Source organism: Lepisosteus platostomus, chromosome 3 (assembly GCF_059453375.1).
Source record: "Lepisosteus platostomus isolate fLepPlt1 chromosome 3, fLepPlt1.hap1, whole genome shotgun sequence".
Taxonomy (NCBI): domain Eukaryota; kingdom Metazoa; phylum Chordata; class Actinopteri; order Semionotiformes; family Lepisosteidae; genus Lepisosteus; species Lepisosteus platostomus.
In genome coordinates, this window is record NC_142613.1 from 31777663 (window position 1) to 31798395 (window position 20733).

Sequence of the window (20733 nt, forward strand, 5' to 3'; positions counted from 1 at the left end):
ATGGTCATTGACATACCGTGTTTAGCTGTCTAACTTTCTGCAAACACCATAGACAGCAAGGGACAGTGACCCGATTTAGTCTACCTTCCAATTCTCTTTTAAATTGCTTTGAAAACATGAAAATCTACAATCAATTAACATGTGCAGAGTGATTGGATTGGCCATGTCTGGTGGATGTCAGACTTCAGTCTCCTTAAAAAAGTTTTTTTTTTCTACGAGCTAAGCTAATGGCCAAAAGAAGCATTTCAGAGATATTTGGGGAAATGCAACTTTGATACCAGCTCCTGGGGGATTATGACTCTTGACAGAACCAGATAGAGGAAGGGAGCCCAGCCCTTTGAGAACTAAAGAGGTCTAAATAAGGAAGCAAAGTGAGAGTCAAAAGAGCTTACCATGACCAAAAGTTTGAAATACCGTACATGATCAAATCTCCCCCCAATTAACATGCAAAAGTATGCATGGATCCGTTATTGGATGTCTACTGTTTATCAGTCACTTTGGGTTCACTGAAGATAAAACATCCTTGACTACAAGGAATAGCCAATTAAATGGTCTGGACTATTTCAATGCAAGGCAAGCCCAATGATTTGGCTCTGCATCATGCCCACAGTCTTATAAAGAGGTAGTTGTGCATAAAATTGCAATGTGCAATAAAACTTTTTCAGAAACTCCAGGGTGCCTGGATGTCGCGGTGAACCACGCGGCAGTTGTATTCCAAAACTGAGTCGGACCACACGAGTACCCAAGCATGTGTACAGGTACAGTAGATAACCAATTTGTGTATGGGTAGTAAGTTGCATTTACACAATTCAAACTTCCCCCCTGTACACATGCTCAGATCCATGTTTAGCTATTCATGCTGCAGAGTCTGATTTACAGAAAACCTACTGAGGGCACTGACTGAATTTGAGTTTCTTCCCCTTCCAAATTAAAAAAATAAAATTATCTAAACCTTGTCAATTCTAGCTTATGTTTCCGTTTGATTCAAGTTAACTCTTAATTAACAGTGAAACAAAAATTAACAGTGAAAAGTCCACTTAATGGACAAAATAAGTGGAAAAAAAATTAAGTGCATCTAAAACTGAGAACAGGTTATCCTGAGGAGACAGGAATCTAGACCAAGCTACCCAGTCATGGTGTCCAAGCCTTTCAAGAAGCAGCTTGACGAGATCTTCAGATCAATTAACTGCTTTCTTCAAAAGGAATTATAAGGAATGAAATATCCTTGACTCATTTAAAGCTTTTTGTTTATTTTCAGCATCTTTAAATTGGGAAAATCTAATGAAAGGAAGCTAGTTCAGACATAGGAAAGTTTCTGTTGAAAGAGAGAGAATGATTTATTAAGTTTAGAAAACCAGCAGATTTTCAAATCACTAATCACTAATAACTACAATCACTAACAGTGGTGCATTTTGGAACTAGCACTATGCTGTACATTTTAATTCACCACAGGTGGAGTGCAGACCTTCCTCCTAAACATAGAGCATCAGGGTTATAATGAATTATAGTTTACTATGAATTTATTCCTACAAAATGCAAGAGCACAGACCATCTCCATATATCATCTTTTTCTAGACTTGCACAAAAAAAAAATTACCTTGTAACTCGAGCAAAACATATTGGTGGCATCAGCCGGAAAATAGATTTTTTTAAGGAGTCAGTTATGAGAGAGAGAAAACTAAAACTGTAGTTCTCAGTAGTTAGTTCTCTGTCCTATTTAGTTGTTAATTGTAGAAGATATTGTGCTTAGATTTTTCAAAAGGCATTTTATATTTCTCTTTAAAAATATCTTATTCTTCAGGGAGCAAACCATTTTGGGCCAATCTTTCAGATGTCACAAAACAGCACAACACTTAATTAAGTCCCATGCACAATCATCTACAGTATAAACAGCCTGACTTGAAAGTGGGTCTTGTCATATTAGTTTACTGGACAAAAGTTCCAAATACATCTACAACTTAAACATATGACATTCATACTGTGTCTATATACAGTTGTTTTGGGTTTTAAAGAAAATGTAATATGAAAAAATATTGTGCAACTCAACGATATTAGAAGTTCACCAGATTTAGGACTGGGACACTGATGTACTGTAGTGTTAGTTCAGGTTAGGAATTTGTTTTTATATTATTTGTTGCTAGTCAGTATCAACTAATATATGATCTTTTAATTTACAGGTAATGTGATTAGTAGATGAACATATTTACAACATATATACAGATATACAGAATGAGATGCAGTTTCTAGTTTTGAAGAGAAAAGGAAATAGTGAGCAAGTTTTCTTAACAAATATAATAAAAAAACAATACTAATGAAAACACACCTTCACTTGACAGTGCCAAATAAAAATAAAAACTTTAAAACTGTGGGCGATGGGCCAGATTAAGAGAGAATTCACAGGAAAACAAATTCTATCCCCACTCTGAGCTTCAGGATTATTGTCCAAGTACTGGTGATGAGGATGAACTCCGTAATTTAGGCAAACAGAATAAAATTGCCACAAAACATTCCATCCAAATTACTGGCTTAGAAAAGCTTTAACCTTTTAATTTATGTAATTGAGCATGAGCATACGGGCTAATTAGCCCTCCTACACACTAATTAACACTTTAATAAAGAAAAACAAGAAATACACAACCTAGATATCCAATCTCGATGTCCCACTTCCATTTGTACCTAGAGTCAGATTCCCCTGCTGTCTACATTCCAAGGACTAATTGTAACTTACAAATTTGTTCTAGAATAGTGGTCTTTAACCTTAGCAAGGGAGAACCCCAGTTTTAAACACTGATTAAACAGAATCAAAGAACAGATGCCAGTACCTGTTTAATAGCTAATACACTACACATTTCGGAAACATTGCACCAAGATATTAATACTCTAATATTTTTTTATCAATTTACTAAACTAAAAAAAACTGCACCCATGGTGGTCAGTTTTCAACAGGACAATTTCTGTTTTAATTGTTCCAGCTTTCTCTCAAAAGTATCCAAAAGATGAATGGAAATTATGGGATACAGTGTGACAATCTGACAGAGTCTTCCTTATACTTTATAAGAAAAAACATAGTGATGTTTTGTAAAGGAAAAATCCACCAGATTTTTAACATAACATTGTTTGAAGTCTGAAAAAGTTATGAGAGGCTATTAAAAGCCTCAGAGCCTGCGCCAATCAACTGGCGGGTGTATTCACAGACATTTTCAACATGTCTCTGGCCCAAGCCGTAGTCCCCACCTGCTTCAAGACAACCACCATCATCCCAATACCAAAGAAAACCACAGTGACATGTCTTAATGACTACCAACCAGTGGCACTAACACGTGTCATCATGAAGTGCTTCGAGAGGCTGGTCATGAAGCACATTAAGGACACCATCCCAAACACAGTGGACCCGTACCAGTTTGCCTACCGGTCCAACAGATCCACAGATGACGCAATCTCCATTGCCACACACACGGTCCTATCCCATCTGGACAAAAAGAACACATACACAAGACTACTATTCATCGACTTCAGCTCAGCTTTTAACACTATCATCCCAGAGAAACTAGTCAAGAAACTCAGTGCACTGGGTCTCAACACCACCCTCTGCAACTGGATTCGGGACTTTCTGACAGGCAGACCTCAGGCTGTCAGGCTTGGAAACCACACCTCCGGCACACTAACTCTGAACACTGGGGTCCCCCAGGGGTGTGTGCTTAGTCCATTGCTCTACTCCCTCTATACCCACGACTGTAAGGCCAAACACAACACCAACTCCATCATCAAGTTTGCCTATTACACCACAGTTGTAGGTCTGATCACAGACAATGATGAGAAGGCCTACAGGGAGGAGGTCAATCTCCTTACAACATGGTGTGATGACAACAACCTCACCCTCAATGTCAGCAAAACCAAGGAGCTCCTTGGTGTCCATATCACCGAGGACCTCACATGGTCTCTCAACACCACCTGTCTGATCAAGAAAGCGCAACAGAGCCTGTACTTCCTAAGACGGTTGAAGAAGGCTAAGATATGTCCCCAGATCCTCACTAACTTTTACAGATGCACTTCAGAAAGCACACTGACAGGCTGCATCACAGTGTGGTATGGCAACTGCAGTGCTGCTGACCGCAAAGCCCTACAGCGGGTGGTGAAAACTGCCCAGTCCATTACTGGGGTTACCCTCCCATCTATCCAGGACATTTATGACAGACGGTGCTTGAGGAAAGCTCTAAGCATAATCAAAGACCCCACACACCCCAGCTACAGACTTTATGATCTGCTACCATCTGGAAAACAGTACCGGAGCATTCGAAGACAGTTTTTACCCCCGCACTATCAAACTGTTAAATTCCCAGCCTCTCTCACTCTCACCTCACCTCTCACCTATGATCTGAACCTCACAGTGCCTTCTTCCTTTCTTTCTTACCAAAAACCCAAACACACATTGAAAATCTACCTCTACCATACATGTCAAAAGCTCACTCCCCATAATTTCTATCCCTTTGTTTTATTCTGTTGATGCATATTTTTGCACATAACCTGTTACCTTTTTGTTGTTTTGCACATTGCCTGTTGTCTCTGTCTTTCTTTTGCTACACAATTGTATTGCTGTTGTTTTTTCTCTTTGTACTACTTATGTCAGAGAGCTAGCTAAATAGCATTTCATTGTACCATATACCATGTATATGAGTGTAATGACAATAAACCTGAAACTTAAAATCAGCTCCTAATCATAAATCATAATCTCACTGCCAGAATATTGGCTGTTTTGTGTTTATTAAATAATTAAATTCTTATGTTCGCTTTTGGCTCTGAACCTGACATACATTTAATGTTAATTACAGCTTGTTATGATGCACTGTCTTTCAGTAAACTGACATGGTTTTGTAGCCTATATAAAGGTGTGCTTTGACAACATAACACTGCATTCAACTAACATGATATTGAATCAAGTCTAAATCAAGTCAAATCGAGTACTTTCTGACATAAAAAAACATGAAAGCTACAAACGAGTTGGCCATTTGGTCCATCTAGTCCATTTGGTAGAGTAATTGTTAGCAAATTGATCTGAAGATCTCATACAAGACATTTCCCGAGACAAGTAATGGAAAATGTATTCTTTATTATAAACTTACACCATGCAGTACAGTATACAATATCTTACATCCCATTGGAATTACACATATTGTATGTTGTAAGAAAGAATATATTAATGAGGGTTTTAACGATGTTTTGATGCAGGGCTAACATGCCCAATAGGCAATTTTAAAATTAAACAAATCCTTCTGAAATGTTGTTTTTGACTAGTTTTGAAGAGTTGGATATTGTTAAAACAGCTTTGTTCCTTTTTAAAAAATCATTACTTGTATACACACAAAATCAACTGTGTAAAACCTACAGAGAAAAGAAAGTAATTTGTCCTTCACCAATTCAATCTGAAATCTCAACTACAGACAAGAACTAACATGGTCCATAATAGGACAGCAAGTGAATCTACCCCCTCTCATTGATAATGAAAGGTCAGAGTTATATAATGAATGTTGCAAAATAGTTGAAGTGCTTTTCCCTATTGATTTTATGGTTTGGATTTATGCTTGAAATTTATCCATAACCATAAAGGCATTATCCATAAAGGCAGCCACATGTTTATAGAGAGGTGGTTTATAGAAAATCTGGAAAGACTTTACTCAGTGACTCTATGTAGGATTTAATTTTCACAATTTAACCATTTCTCCCTTCTAAAGAATAATCAAAGCACATACAGTACCAAAGTAGCAAGGATAAAACTCAAGAATAAACCTACTGTTTGTAAACAGCTTTTAGGTATAATGCACTATTAAATGCATTATATTAAACAAAAGCTACTTTTAAACTATTAAACAAAGCTACTTCCTGGTCAAAGACACATTCGATTACTGCCGTTTTACTGGGATTTTACGACCGACTCGCTACATCCATCGCAGCACAGGACACCGTTCTCTACGTTCGTCTGCCTGCGGAGTCTCTATCCCTGCCTTTCGCCGCACGTCTGTAAGTCCATCACGTACCGGCGCCGATCTAAAAAATCTCCTCTCACTACCGCACCTGGACCGCACTCCGCTTCCCCCTGCATCCCCGAGACTGGCCAGATCAGCACTACTCAACACCCGCTCCGTTAACAGCAAGGCTCTTCTTTTATGTGACATTATCAAAGAAAAACAACTGGACCTTCTGTGCTTAACCGAAACATGGCACAAACAAAACGATGGACTCCTGTTCAACCAACTAGTTCCTCCTGGATATGGTTTCTTTGACCTTCCGCGTCTTTCAGGCAGAGGCGGGGGCATCATTGTTATTTACAACCTTTTTTACAGTCTAAGTCCTATAGCTATACCTCATCCCTCTTCTTTTGAGTGTCTTGTTTTAAATGTTTCTATCCCCCAATCTACTATTATTGCCACAGTTTACAGACCACCCAAACCCAGTGGAGTCTTCTTAGGTGAGTTTGCTGATTTTCTCTCATTCTTATCCCTTACATTTAAAAGGATCCTTATTCTAGGGGACTTTAATATACACATTGATTCAACTTCCTCCAGTCTGGCTAAAGACTTCCTTTCTCTTTTGGGATGCTTTGACCTTGCTCAGTTTGTTTGTACCCCTACACATAACAAAGGACACACCTTAGATCTAATTATTGCAAATGACTCCTTTGTCTCCCACTGCTCCCCCCTTGATCTAGGCCTCTCTGACCACTTAGCCATTCTCTTCAATCTGGAATTACCTGTTTCTAACACTTCCCCCTCACGCTCTGTAAATTTCCGCAACTGGCGATCAATTGATCACCCAAGGTTTGCAAATTCTGTTCTGTCCTCCTTATCCTGTTTCTCTTCCTCTGACCCTCTAGAGGACAAAATACAGTTACTTGACAATGCTCTTTTATCTACCCTCGACACCTTTGCTCCTTTAAAAACTCGAACCATCTCCTTCTCTCGCCCTGCCCCCTGGTACAATGACCATCTGCGTTTCATGAAGGCAGCCTCTCGCAAACTTGAGCGTAGGTGGCGTCTTTCCGGCCTAAATGTACATTATCAGGCCTGGAGAGATTACTTATCTGATTATAAGGTTACTATAGAGTCTGCTAGATCCACCTACTTCTCTCACATCATTGAAAATCACCAAAACAATCCCAGACATCTTTTCTCCACCATCAACAGACTGCTCAAGCCAAACTGCCCCACCACATTACCTGCCTCATCACAACTTTGCAACACATTCTTAGATTTCTTTAGTTCTAAGATTGACAACATCCGGCATCACATTCTCTCCACTACGGATATAATTTCCACACCTCCTCCCTCCTCATCCAACTTCTCTGGTTCCCGTCTCTCCAGCTTCTCTCTTCTTGACTCAGCATCCCTAAACAAACTAGTTACGCGCATGAAACCCACCACATCTATTTTAGATCCCATTCCCACCACTTTATTCCAGTCCTGTTTCTCTTCTCTCTGTCCCATTGTCCTCAATATAATACATGAATCCTTGAGCACCGGCATTGTACCAACGGTCCTCAAAACTGCTGCTATTACCCCAGTGCCAAAGAAGCCTAACATGGCTCTCGACAATCTTAACAACTTTCGCCCCATCTCCAACTTACCCTTTCTCTCTAAAATTCTAGAACGTGCTGTCACACTTCAGTTACATAACCACCTCATGACAAACAACCTTTTCGAACCCCTCCAATCTGGCTTCCGTCAACTTCACAGCACAGAAACCGCCCTAGTCAAAGTCACCAACGATCTCCTAATAGTTTCTGATTCTGGTTCTCTTTCCATACTCATCCTTCTTGATCTCAGTGCTGCCTTTGACACTGTTGACCATAACATCTTGCTTTCTCGTCTCGAGACTGTGTTTGGAGTCTCTGACACTGCCCTCAAATGGTTTAAGTCTTACCTCACTGATCGCTGTCACTTTGTCTCTCTCAATGGGTACAGGTCTGAAATTGGTCTTGTCAAGTCTGGTGTCCCTCAGGGCTCAATACTGGGCCCCTTGCTCTTCAGCATTTACATGTTCCCACTTGGTCAGCTTTTAAGATCACATGGCCTCAGCTTTCATTTTTACGCTGACGATACTCAAATATACATCCATACCAAACCCGACACTGATGTGGCTGTCTCTATTCTATCTAATTGCATCTCTGACATAAAAATTTGGATGACTCAAAACTTCCTTCATCTTAACTGTGACAAGACTGAAGTCATGCTTATTGGTACCCCCCATCAACTTCGCAAAGCCAGTCCTGTAACCCTGTCTGTAGATGGCTCTGTACTTGAGCTCCAATCAAAATTGAAAAACCTTGGGGTTATATTCGATTCTGGCTTAACATTCGACCCACATGTACAGCATACTGTCAAAACATCTTTTTTTCACCTTAGAAATATCGCAAGACTACGCCCTATGCTATCATTAACTGTGGCTGAAAAGCTGATCAACATATTTGTATTCTCTCGAATTGACTACTGCAATGCTCTGCTCCCTGGGGTATCTAAATCTACTCTGAACAAGCTGCAGTATGTCCAAAATTCAGCAGCCAGAATCCTGACCAGATCTAGTGCAAGTGTTCACATTACTCCTATCCTGGAGTCCTTGCACTGGCTTCCGGTCAAATTCCGCGTAGACTTTAAAATCCTCATGCTCACCTACAAGGCTTTACATGGCTTGGCACCTCAATACCTGTCTGAACTTTTATCGCCCTACTCCCCACCTCGCAACCTCCGCTCTTCAAATTCTGCCCTCCTTACTGTCCCCCAAGCCCGTCTACTTTGTATGGGCGACAGGGCCTTCTCCTGCTATGCCCCCAAGCTCTGGAACTCCTTGCCCAAGGATATTAGAGAGTCACCTTCTCTAAACTCCTTCAAATCCAGACTCAAAACCCTCCTTTTCAGAAAAGCCTTTACTTAACTGGTTCCATTCTTCACCCCTCTGCTCTTCTTAATACCATCTTCCACGGTCTCCTCTATTGTTATTGTTGTATTGCTGTAATTATAATTGTGTCCTGTCTTGTGAAATTTTTCTTATTTATTGTTGTAGTCTTCTTATTTATTGTTATTGTCATCCTGTAAAGCGCTTTGAGAAGCCACCTTTAAAGGCGCTATATAAAATAAAGTTTATTATTATTATTATTATAAATGCAGAATGCAGGACATAGGGTGAACATTGGAATGGTGGTCACTGGATCAACATCCTACTCAAACAGTCAATATAAAAATTGACCAAGATCATTCCTTTTGTTAGGGAAGAAAGATTTGGTGGCCAAATGCATAAAAACATGGGTTTTCCCCAATCAAGATCACTGCCTTGCTTTAGCTCGGACCAGGTACTGTACAGTACGTCATATATTCAGTCATGAAATTAATGTTCAATGCTCTTGTTATAGAACGTAACCTACTGTACATTTCTGTCCCATATATTCTTTAATGTAGATGGAAATGTTAACAAAAAGTTACTAATACACCATTTCCTGTTTCTGCAAAACTGACAAGAAAGAACTTAGCCAGTGGAATATTTCAAAGTTGACTGTTTCACAATAGCAATAGCATGAATCAAACATAGAACATGAAATATTGCTTTTGCCGAGTTTTATGCTATTGTGCTGCTAAAATGTACAGTAGATTAAATATTACTAGGACTTTTTTTTCCCCCCATAAGGAGAACAAATAAAGTCTCTGATGTAATGAAGTCATCTCATCCGCACAAGATAAAATATCAAAGGCAAAGTTGTTGAAAAGAGTGATTGTGTATCAGGGCCTATACCACTGCTTCCTTCTAAGAAACTGTAGGCTGGTAAGGAACTTCCAGGCAATGCGTAAACTCCACAGACCACAGCCCTCAACCCTCTATCTACCATTTTGGAATCATTATCAGCAGCACATTTCTGTGGCCTCCTGAATCATTATCTATAATTCCCCCTGATGGATACAAGATGTTCATTTGTAGAAGTTCTACTACGTAATCACAATAAATAGCAATGTACACAATTAACTCAATCCTTAGGGAACATAGAAACATCTATGTCTAGCAAGAGAACCTACCAGTCCCTCTGGTATAGATATGTTTCTTGAGGTCACCAGACAAATTTAGCTCAGTACTTCTATATAAAAAAGGTTTTCAAACAAAAAACCCTTTAATTCAGAAAAGGAAAAATCACAGCCTTTGTAGGAACTAGTTTGCTCTTTCAAAGGGGAAAATTCTGCCATTTATTCAAATGTTAACTCAAGGTTTTTGAAATGAAATAAATACCATAAGTTACATGAAAAGACCTCAAAAACAAAACTTCGGCACAAGTTAAAGTTGCATGCTATGAAAATTAACTTAGTACAGATGTCTGATGATGTTCAATTAAAACAGCTCCTGAAAGCACACAGGACTGAATACACTGGCAATCACAGAAAGACAAAATACGTCTTTTAAACATGCATTACTAAAATTCACACAATTTTTCAGTTTAGGTCTACAATTGAGCTTTCAGAAAATACAGATTACATTCTCCAAAAAATGAATCTTAAATCAGAATTACCTTCCACGTAAAGTGAAGTTTTCATTTGTTTGCATGGCCTGTCATATGTATGGAGAGATGAGGGCTGTGCAAATACACACATTTCTACGTCTAGAAAATCAACTAAAAGAAGTTTAAAACCATGAATTGAATTCTAACTCAAGTGATATGGGTTTTAATTTCCCTGGATTTAAAAGAACAATTTTGCATGGCAACAGTGGGGTCTGCAGCTCTTCTAGACCCTGCTACATGACAGTTCTAGAACTCCAAGCACTGCAGTAATCTGGCTAGCCTTTTTAAGACGTGCATAAGAAGTGCTGCCCTTGGGAATCGCATCATCTTGTAATAACAGGACACACCAAACACACCCAGTTCCACATGGCAGTAGGGAAGATAAGGATGATCAAGTGAAAATGGAAACATACAGTTATAACGATAAAGCACAATTATTTGAAACTTTCGAAAGAAATTCCATCTTACAGACCCACCTGTTTTCACCCATCATAAAGGTTAAGAATTCACACTTTCTCCACACTCATATACAGACACATAATAAACAGTTTTGCTCTGAATCACCCCAGCATATGCTAGGCAGATCAATGTCTAATTGTTTCGCCACATTGCAGGCATCTTCATGAAAATGCTTAGTGAAGCTACAACTCCTGCCACGACAAGGCAGTAATAAAATTCAGTCAGCTTGCATTTGGGGTCTCAGAAAGGATTCACACAGAGCTCCGTCTTTGGCAGTTCACAGAGATGGCCTCTAGCTTGACTTTTTTCTGTGTTATAGTAAAAACAGATCACAACTGAGAAAAGGGTTGTGAAACAAGATGTGTTTATACTTGGCCTGGAAACCATGCCCATTCAGCTGCAATTGATTTCCTGTATGGCAAGATGCAAGGGCCACTCAGCTGTCCAGGAAGGCTGCAAAGGCCCCATGCCATTGCTGAGATCAGGAAGCTTTGTTTAGGTATTTTTCCTTTGCCAGGATAAACAGAAGCCCTGGAGAGCTTTTATACTCTGAGATGACCCGGCTCAGGAAGCCAAAGTGCTATCAGCACAGGCCTACCTCTCCAGTCTTCTGTCTTATTAGACCCATTGACTTCTGAACTAGTGACTTTTCCTACAAACAATGAGGTATTTGGTTACTTTGGAAAATAGAGGACTATGAGCTATAAAGCAGGAGCACAGTGTAAATTTTACAAAATCTAACTGGTACCTATAATTTGAATAGTAAACTATGATCCAATAAACATTTATGCAATGCAATTTAACTCTAGCAAACTCCCACACAAAGTACAGTACTCAAAATTGATTAAGCTATGTCCATAATTAAAAAAGCCACAGAATCACAGAATGATTGCTCTAAGATCAAAACCCCACTAGCAAAGGAGCAAATTAATTAAAAAATGTTATGAGGGCAATAACTAATAATAAACTGGTACTACAGTAAATGCCACAGAATTATCCTGTGTAATTTGCTCTAGATGAGGACATCTACTAAGCAAAAAATTGGTCTCCTTTAGTGCCAACAACTGCAAATTCAACTCTTCTCATTTCACCTAGAAATGCATCCTTACTTTCCTTCCAATAACATATGCTGTTTGCTCAAATGCTGTCCATTTGCATGAATGCGACAGCTACCGTATATGCTTGAATTCTGCACATACTATGAGTTTCAGGTTCCTAAGAGCTCATTTAATGATAAATTGAGTATTGCATTATAAGTTAATTACAAGTTATTTTTAATACTTTTACTTCTCATACTTCTTGGATTCAGAATCCAAAGATTCATCCACGCAGAAGGCCTCTTATTCCATGAGTCTATTCTGGAAGTACAGTGTACAAGGCAGAACTACGCCCCGGATGAGATGTAAATCCCTCACACTGTGCATACAGATGCTTTATACAGGATCAATTCAGTGATACCAATTCACATAACCAGAATTCCTTTGGAAGTTGGTAGGAACCCCAGTTGCCAGGAGAACTCCACACCCCAAGCTACAGTACCCTCCACTGGAATCGAACCCAGAATGCACACGAGTTGTGAAGCTACAGTGCTGCGGTGATTGATGGCAGCTTGACTGACCGCACAAGCTAATTTGCTGCCCTTCTTGCAAGCTTATGCTGACACGACAACTCAGCAACAGAATCAAGCAGGTCCTCATGCTGTTTGTGTAACAAAGACTTTCTTGCAAGATGAGAATATAAAGGTTACAAATGAGAGGATGATGATGACCCCTTTGGTGATGAGAATGTGACAGTTATGTAGGCAACTGTTGTCTGAACTGGAGCACAGCATGCAGCACAGAAGTACAGTTTCCATTTCTTCAAAACAATGGCCACACACACTTCTGGCCTGTGATGTTCAGAGTAAAAAACTCCTGCTGATATATGCATTAATGACAAATATTAATGAATTTGTCATCAACAGGGTTGATCAATAAGCTGTCTGAAACATTTACAGTACCTGTATCAATAAAGTATCAGCAAAACTGCCACAAAAATTTACCAAAAGCTGTATTTTTTCTGATAACTGTGAATTTGTTGCAGTTATGAGTGTTATGTTTCTTCTGATGCTTAATGGATAAAACTAGTGCTTTGTGTAGATGTTGAACTTTTTTGGAATCCAGGTCTCCATTTTGTCAAATTTGTAAACATTTTATGAATATACTCCTGTTTGCAACCACTAGAACATTGCTGAAAAGACCCGTTTAGAGAAACTAGGACAATAAAAAAAAACTACAAGATTTCAAAAAGGATGACAGTAAACAATGGCAAAATTAGCTGTGCTTGAAGTTCCCCATCTGCAGTCATACACATACACTGCAGACTTGAAATATTTGTGCAGCTCAACAATAAATGTATCTATGCATTTAATGCACGAACATGTTAACATATTTTTAGCAAAAAAACACTTTAACGTTTTAGTAACTTTTGGTTTTGAACAACACTAGGGCTGTAAATTAAGATTAATATTACATTGTAAGCACCTCCTGGGATCCTCCTGATCTTGGCATGGTGGAGCAGCTTCAGTATCCCAGGGAGCCTTAGAGCTACGTTGTCGGGGGCTTTGTAGTGATGGTAGGGTTACCCTTGGCAAACTGGTCTAAGGTGACAAAACCAGATTAAGAATGATCCAAATTAAAAATGCTGAGAACTTTGCCCAGATCCGGGACACCAGGACCCACCCCTGGAGCCAGTTCTGGGGAAGGGAAGTCTGGGCCACCCTGCTCAGCCTGTTAACACCGCAACCCTCACTAGGAGGAAGCGGTTAGAAAATGAGAGGAGTGTGGGCATGTTTGTGTGTGTCCTGCGACGGATTGGTGTACCATCCAAATCATATCCTGCTTTCTACACATTGCTTGCAAGGATAGGCCCCAGCTCCCCTGCGACCCTGTTCTGGATTACAATGCAAGTGGGATGCTCTTATTTGTCCCTGAAGATGACTGATACATGCAGTTTCAAGGAATGATATTTGACATCTTTAGGCCTCAGTGAAGACAACAGCAGACCAATTGAGGAAGCTTTATGGTTGTTGTACAAAAAGAAGTGCAATTCATGCCAGATGGTGCTCTGTAACAAATGGCAGATTCACCTCTAGAGAAAAGACCACAGAACAGCCTCATATTTCCACAACTGACAACTGTGAACCTTCATTTAAAATAATGCAACAGCAAGTTGCATCTATAATTTGCCACAGGAGTTGGACCAGTCCACTATTAGTGGTATTGTAAATATTTGGTTAAGTTTAAGTGATCTCTTGTGGATAATTCCAACAGCATTCTAATTTCAGTGCAATATAAGCTATTGTTCTTTAGTCATTGTTATGGCTTTCTCTAGTATGAGAGTCACAGAACATTGAACTACGCCATGACTAACAAGATGTCAAGATACTGTACAAGGAAAGGAAGGAAATGAACAAAGAATGCATCATAACAAAACTCTCCGGCAGACCATAAAAGGCAATCTCCTTCCGGCAGTAACTACTGTGTTGTGGAAGTGAGGTCTGTAATGCCTCACCCCAGATAATTACTGTGCATGCCAGCATATCAAACAAGTTGTTACACAGATAAAAAGCAGGAATGAACAAAGATCTTAATTTTCTACAAATTACAGAATCATTGCTTTAGATGTGATTGCCTCAATTATCCTTCAGCACATGTAATAATGCTGAATAATCCCAATTAAAATAAACACAGCGCACAACAAATTGCAAAGATTCACTTTATATTTATTCTTGAGCTTTGCATTTCTTAAATAAGATGGCCAGCTATTTACTAAATGAGTACAGCTGCTTCATGACTGTGTGAAAACCGTGTGGCTGCTTATGTTTAATAATAATTGTGAGTATGCAGAGGAAAACATTTTTATCCATTCACTCTAGCATGGATATTTAGAGAACTACAGTATGACATATGATTACACAGGTGCTATAAAAAGAATACAAATCTTGTTTTAGTTATATCAAAAAGACACTTAATTTTCTTTTACCATTCATATAAAATATTTTGGCAGCCAAAGGATTTGTGATTGAAAACTAAAAAACTTGAGAAAGTAAGAATAATTTTGATGTGCTCTATTTCACCTGTATTAGTAGTTCTTTTTAAATGGGTTTACAAACCCATTTAGATTTTATTTAGCTTCTTTTGTAGGATTTCAAACCAACATCCATACATGCAGGCAGCATGGTAGTGCAGTGGTTAGGCTTTGCTTCCTCACAGCTCTGAAGTCCAAGATTCAGTTACTTCGGTGCTATCTGAAAGGAGTTTGCGTGTCCGCATTCACATGCAATTTCTCAGTTTCCTCCCACAGTCCAAAGACACATTGATGTTTAATTGGCTCGTGAGTGAGCGTGTGCATGCCGCTGTTGGTGTCTGTCTGTGCCCTGCAATGAACTGGCATCCCATCCAGTGGGTGTCATGCCTTACATCCATTGCTTTGGTCTTCTTGACATATTTGTATATAAAACCATTTTATAATTTAAATAATAATTTTCAAATTTCTAAACAGTTGCTCAGATGCTTTGTAGGACATTCCTGAATACAAAAAAAATGTGTATTCCTTCATTTATATAATGGTACAAATACTAAGTAAACAAATTTATTCTGCAAGGTGATCTATACAATGTATGGAAACAATGGGGAAAAATTATTCTTGTATACACAGGTGTAGAAAAAACGCAGACTGTGAATAATCAGCACTGCTAAACCACAATATACCATACGTACAGTATGTGACCTCATACAAAATAGTTTAGAGCTATAGTCATCACATTTCACAAAAGGATATTAATTTCCTGGAATTATTTAAAAGAAAAGCTTTTAAAATAATTCCTGGTCTCAGAGGAACATCATACACAGGTTAAATTAACACAATTTTTGGTCTTGAAGTTATTAAGTTAAAAAATCATTAAAAGTATGGTGCTGTTAAAAGTTCATTTTGGGCTTCAACAGAATATGGGATCACAAACAGAAATGGGAGAGACATGGGTTTGGAAATACAGTATGTCATGCCAAAAGCCAACAATTAGGGATCAATAAAGAAGATGGACAAGATTTGGGGACTGATGAGCTAATCGTTAAAAAATGGGACGGTAATATACCTAATATGAACTCGCTGTTATGCTGCTGTCACTATCTGTACAGAACATTCAATTTAGGTTCTGAAATGTATTCTCTCCATCCCCTCTTCAATGGCAGACAGTTGAAATGGGTAAATCCAGCAAGTGTGGACAGATGAAAATGTGGCTGGAGCTCATAAAAAAAGTAATTGTGCTAGCTGCTTTAAAAAACTGATCTTGGTTTAAAGGCAAAAAGCAGTAAAGCAGGTACACAACAAAGAAAATAAAATGAGAGAAAGTTTTCACATGTAACTTATATTAACTCATTTCTATCAAAATTAATATTTAAAAATAAAATAATAAATAAATAAAATATTAAAATAAAAAAAAAATAATGAAAAACCTGTCCAGTTCAAAAACAGATTTGCAAACAAGACTGTTGGGACAAAAGGAGGTTTCCTACAATTCACTTTCAAGAACTGTTCTATATATTTAATCCATTGCATTTTTGAGATAAGGATAATAGGATTTTCCCCAAAGAACAGATTGCAACAGTAATGACTCTAGAGATTTACCCTGCACAACTTAGTCTAACTTGCCTAACCTGAGAAATATTCAAGATATGCTTTTCAGGCCTTCTGTGAACCAATACACAGTTAGGTGCTTTCCTTTGATACAGTTTTCTTTAATTATTAAACATAACCTTGAATTAGTTACACAAGGGCAGATAGAGATATACGCCTCATATATTACTTTGTCTGATCCTAGATACTCTGTAACTTCACAGAAGTACCCTCACCTGGCCAAGGGTATTTTGGTCTAGTTTTATGAACTGAAAAAAAAATAAAGAAAAGCATTGAGTGCATTAAAATTCTGTGTGCTTCTAGTTTGTTATGCATCTATAACATCCTGCAATTAAAATGCAATATTCTGAAAATGGAGGCAATAAGGGCAAGCAAACAATACAGAGTACCTTTCACACAGGCGTGTCACTCATTACTCCCAATACGTGCTCATTAGCTTTCTTGCCAATATATTGAAGCGATGGATGCAGCACCTAATGCCTTCTGACTAAGTTTCCACATATAGTTTTAAAAATCAATATAAAACTATCCAATTAGAAAGGATTACTTTTCTCAGAATATGAGACAATTCATCAATGTTGGTGAAAGCAGAATTTGTACATACTTCAGATTCTACACCGTAGGCCCCACATGAGCTTCAGGCTTGAAATAAGACTTGGGTTGTAAACAGAACTTGTCATAAATTATGAACAAAACCTTGAAGTGATAAATGCCACTGTCAAAACTGTTTCTCTAAGCTCCAGGGTCTTACATTACACAGTAACACAAAACTTCAAGCATAATTTAAGTGCCAAACAAAACACCTGCCACGCTGTATCCTTGCAATTAAAGAGTCTTCTCCAAAGACAAAGCAACTGTCTGACAATTTAACATTCAACACTCCTTAATTCAGAAACAAGCCTCTCTGGCTCCAGTGTATTTATGGAATTCACACATTAAAAAAAGGGATATTACCATTAACATGATATATTGTATATACTGTAGCAGGAGACTGAGTCTACACACATCCAAAATGTTTCTCCTTATTGCCTTTCTAGCATCATTATTTGTCGGTGTTGAAATGTCCTCCTTCTCTTTTTAAAATAATGTAACATCACTGTATTTCAGTGCTAGAAAAAAATGCACAAGAATGACCATGTAATCATTATGAAAAAGAAGTTATTTTCCTGAAGAAAAGTAAAGCACTGCACTGACGTGGACAAAGCTGAATACAAAACTCTGCTTTTACTTTAGTTTGCCTTAATCATAGCATCTTGCATATTTTATTGTGAAAGGTGTCATTTGTTCTGGAATTTTGCACTTCCGCAACAGTTTTTTTTTAAATGAAGCCTTAGTTAATGCTGTAAATTGTTTACAGTACCAGTAAAAATTGGTCTAGGTTGATTAAACCTCTCGTAGCAGAATATAAACTGTATACAGTATATTACATCACCATGGGGAAGCAATCAAACTTGTGAAGAAGAAAACCCCAAAATCCCCTGAACAATTCTTAAAGATCTTTACCACAGCTTCTTCTTAAGTAACCTTCCCACGCCCAACCCGCTTTATATTTCACATCATTAGCATGGCTGCATGTTCTGGTTTCTTCCTGCTTCCCAGAGAAATGCAGGCTAGTGTCACTGGAGTCTATCCGTGTGCGTCTGGTATCTCGCCCAGGGTGTGGTTCAAAATTGAGCCCTGTGCTTCTGGGATGGGTTATGGCTCTAGCCCTCACCAGGAATAAGCAACTTCCTGATCATAGATACATAGATAGACCAAGGCACTAGAATTCTAGGCCTTGAATTCTATCTGTATCTTGTAAATTATTGAATTTGCTTAAATTATACATTTACACAGACAACATGAAAAGGAACATACTCATTGGGCTATTTCATAAATACTGTTGATACATAAAGCCAGGAATGCAAGGTCAAAATGTAGCTGTGAGACGTTCTACTTTCAATGCACCTTTAGAGAAAGGTAGTGCATTAAAAGTACGACCTCTTACAGTAACTGGAGATTTCCTGATCTTGAGCTACAGGATTATGATGAAAATGTCCCACCAAAGAAAACCCCAAGGTAAATAAATGGCCAGTAGAGATTAAAAGCACTAAACCTAACAAATAAACCTAAAAAATAACAATTGTGTCCAGTTATTCAGCCAAAAGAATAAACAGCTCTGATGTAATTATATATTTTTTATTTGGTTGATAAGACTTTGTGCTTTGTGTATTTATTCAGCTTGGTATTTTACTGGATCAAACGGAGTGGTCCAATGGACACTCCTTGTGGAAGACTTTCAGACAGTCTGAAAGGATTCAATCAATAACAATCCGAAAAGATAAAAAAATCAGACTTACAAGTACTGCACCCATATTTAAAAGGTACAGGTAATATTATACAACTAATTTTGTCTGGAAGGTTTGCCTTCCTCTGTTTTATAAACACATTTAAAAATAAGTAAAAAAAATCCTCAAAACGTTTAATAAATGATAATTCATTGCTCTCCCTAAGAGACGGACAATATTCAGAATACGGTAGACGGAGGCAACTTAGAATTGCCTAGGTTTGCTTTCAAACGATATGTGATTTTTGTATGCAAAACTAAATAATTCTACCCACTTCATGGTACATCGCACATCGGACGGTATAGCCCCCACCCCCGCTAAATTTTATTGGTCATTTAATTCTCCAGAATCCAATATATAAAGTGAAACATCCAAATACCGAAGTTCTTTAAAGATTACATCCTCTTATGTATACCTTACCTGAAACCAATAGTTATCTGCATGCTGTCATTAAATCGACGCCAACAAGATGACATCTAAGCTTCATGTCTGAACAAGAAAAAGCTGACGTATCCAAGGTTTCAGACGTGTTAGCAATTTAAAGTTGCATTAGCAATCGAGTTACACCAGCCACGACAGAGGAACGTGTTAACAACACCTCAACTTCACAGCTTTTGGGGGGGGTTGAAACCTGAATGCCAATCAGATTTCTAAATAAAGTACACTGGCATAACTAAAACGAAATATATTTTTTATTTTTTAAGTAGTTTTGGTAGGCGAGTCATTATCTTGGCATATATTATTCTTAGCAGGTGGTAGCCGCTGTCCATCAGTTGCTTGCATAATTCCGCGGTATGATTGGCTTATATTTTAAAACCACAAAGAAACAGACAGAAAAGTAATCAAAATAATAATTATTGACATGCTTACCGGAGTTTTCAACGATGCACGATATCCGGTAGTGATTTCTGCATTAATTTCTGAACAACGCAAGTCCAGATGGGTCAATTACGTCCAGTGTGGAGCCGTCCTAAATCAAACTGCACAATTCCTGTCCACCGACGCTACTCCTCAAAACAAACCGTCTTTGACTGCCACAAAAAAAAGCTATTGAGGAAAGGTCTAGTTTTAGCTACTCTGGAAAACAGCCAAGAGAGCAGTCTGCGTTCAACAACTGGAGAACTAAACACTGCTGCTCTACCCTAAGCCTCAACTTCAAAAAGTCTTTATGTTAGGCACGGGTATTTCTAGCCAAACAGCTGAGGGTTTTCCCTTTCATGGGTCTCTGTGGTATCATTGAGTTTCATGAAAAATATTAAAAGTTACAATTGCCAAGTGTGTTCGTAGACTGCTGCCTACTACCCACACAGAACTTAACGGTACATCTGTTAGAATGAGGCTTTCTTTGTTGAAAATCGTAATAGCTCTTTTGAGAAAACGATGTTACCACCCATTGCGTTTGTTTACCTTATCATCAGGTGATAATGACAGAAACACAGTAAGTCAGTAAGGGCAAGGTCTAGTTCAGTGTGAAAATCACTTCCTTTATTCTTACTTAATAGTGTTATTGTTTTCACGTGTTGACCGCTTGAAATATATTTCCAATCAAATCTTTCAATTTAAAACATAATATTCATGCAGAAACAATTATTGTTGCTTTTTCAAAGATTAAAGATGCATCAACGTTTGTATATTTATTGTGTGACCGTTAACGCAACTAAAAGTGCGTTTTAAAGTTGTTGAATGACAATGGAATAATGACTGCGTTCCAGTTATGAAAACTTAGTGAACATAGTGCCTTTA

The 20733-nt window shown here is 38.3% G+C and overlaps 1 protein-coding gene across 2 annotated transcripts in view; it reads right to left on the reverse strand.

Moving 5' to 3' along the window:
* LOC148674734 (pleckstrin homology domain-containing family G member 1) overlaps positions 1-20361 on the reverse strand; it is a 124695-nt gene extending 104334 nt beyond the window's left edge. Inside the window, exon 1 of one of the 2 annotated variants that reach the window (XM_088625233.1) lies at positions 19861-20361. The gene's annotated coding sequence lies outside the window, so the exon portion shown is untranslated. Of the gene's footprint in view, positions 1-19410; positions 19525-19860 lie in introns of those variants that run through there. The other variant, XM_088625234.1, reaches the window with a different exon arrangement.
* Positions 20362-20733: the final 372 nt, after the last annotated feature.